The sequence below is a fragment of the Crocodylus porosus genome, unplaced genomic scaffold, assembly GCF_001723895.1.
Source record: "Crocodylus porosus isolate Cpor-Errol unplaced genomic scaffold, CroPor_comp1, whole genome shotgun sequence".
NCBI classification, from domain to species: Eukaryota; Metazoa; Chordata; order Crocodylia; family Crocodylidae; genus Crocodylus; species Crocodylus porosus.
In genome coordinates, this window is record NW_017728906.1 from 82,236,471 (window position 1) to 82,238,455 (window position 1,985).

General features: G+C 49.7%; 1 protein-coding gene across 1 annotated transcript in view; it reads right to left on the minus strand.

Moving 5' to 3' along the window:
• The window catches only part of LOC109306162 (gamma-aminobutyric acid receptor subunit gamma-3-like), a 101,808-nt gene that overhangs the window by 14,401 nt on the left and 85,422 nt on the right, over positions 1-1,985 (minus strand). The window lies entirely within an intron of this gene.

The following is a 1,985-nucleotide window of genomic DNA, read 5'->3' on the forward strand; positions in this document are numbered from 1 at the left end:
ACATTGAACACCTTCGAGAGCAAATTGGATGCTTATCTTGCTGGGATCCTATGACCCCAGCTGACTTCCTGCCCTTCGGGCAGGGGGCTGGACTCGATGATCTCCCGAGGTCCCTTCCAGCCCTGATGTCTATGAAATCTATGAACAGGGCATATCTACAATGATCTATCCCCTGTCATACCTTCCCTGGCATCTGTGATCTTTGATTTCAAGATGTTAAAGGATACATCCCCAACTGCTTTGCTTAACAGCTACTAATGAATCTCTCATCCATGAATATGTCTAGTTCCTTTGTGAATCTGGATATATACTATCTGCATCTACAACCTCCTGTGGTAATGAGTTTCACAATAAGAACAGTATGAGAGACCATGATCTAACAGGGAGGGGAGTCCACAATGACTGGTTGCTCCTTAAGGAGGTGATCCACAAGAGACATTCATTCCAGCCTATAGGAAAGGTAGCAAAAGGGCTACAAGACCACCTTGGCTCAACAGGGATCTCATGGACCTCCTTGCGGTGGCAGGGTGCACCCTCAGGACTCAGAAGTGCTGGGGGCAGACCCCAATGCTCCTGGAATGGGGAATAGAGGCCCCAATGCCACAGAAAAAACTTACCAAGGAGGCAGGCCAGGGCAGAGAAAGAGTTGCAAAAGCTGCTGTTGTGCCAGCTCTCCAAACAGCTGTCTATTCAACTGGGCTGCGGCAAGCTGATTATGTCAGCTGGAGCTGCCACCATGAGAAATTCAAAAACCCTGCCAGAAGCTGGATGCAGAAGGAAAGCCAGCTTGCCAGATCCCAGAATGGCTAAGACCCAGCACGCTGGCAGAAGCAAGCCCTGTGACTCTTCCCTGGTGGCGAACGGGCAAGGGCAGGAGTCAGAAGCCAGATAGGACCTTGCCAACCCTGGTCCAAAAGCATGAGAGGCTTGCAGTTGGTGATTGTCCACAGGAGACATGACCAGCCACATCTACACAGGCCCTGAAGCAACCTTCTGAGACCCCATGGCCAAGTAGGGTTCCAGGCAGACCCAAGAGAAAGAGGGCTGGGCAGGCTAAATTCCCAAGCTTGTGCCCTATCCACTGCTGAGGAGGTGGGGATCCCCCAGGGCAACAGGTATGCCACAGCCCAGAGTCAGTGTGGCAGGTCAAAGATCCACACGGTTGGTGAGTGGATGGGGTGTAGGGGAGGCAGAGCCCCGAGAACTTCCGTGGCAAACCTGTGAGTATCCCGTCTTCAGGTCAAGGGGAAGAAATACCACTGAACACCCCCTTTCATAATTCCATCAAGTCATGGCAGGAAACTTAGGGGCCTTGTCCACAGAGCGGGAACATAGTCACACTGCCAAAAGTGGGTGCCACACTCCTGCATCTGAAAAGAGAAGCTAATAAGGGACTGAAATCAGGAACTACCACCAGGGAGGATTATACAGCACTGATGCACACCTGTAGGGAGTGGATCAGAAAAACCAAGGCTGAAACCAAACTCAGACTGGCTACAGGAATCAAGGACAATAAAGAGTCCTTCATCAAATGCGTGAGAAATTGGAAGGGCAACAAAGGCAACATAAAACTCTTGCTGAACCAAGTGGGGCAACTTATAACCAACACCCAGGAAAAAGTTAATCTCCCCAATGATTACTTTGCATTCGTTTTCCACCAGCCCAAGGGGATCACCCTACCTGACAGGATTCAGGACTACCAGGGTAAGGGCAATCATATGCCTATAATTGGCAAAGTTCTTGTGAAGTAACAGCTTGAGAGGCTGGACATCCACAAGTCAGTTGGCCCAGATGGAATGAACCCAAGAGTACTCAAAGAGTTGGCTGACATCACAGCATGACCAATAGTAAGGATATTTGATAACTCATGGCACTCAGGAGAGGTTCCTGAAGACTGGAAGTAGGCCAATGTGGTGTCTATCTTCAAGAAAGGAAAGAAGAAAGATTCAGGGAACTATACGCCAATCAGTTTGACCTCAATCCCT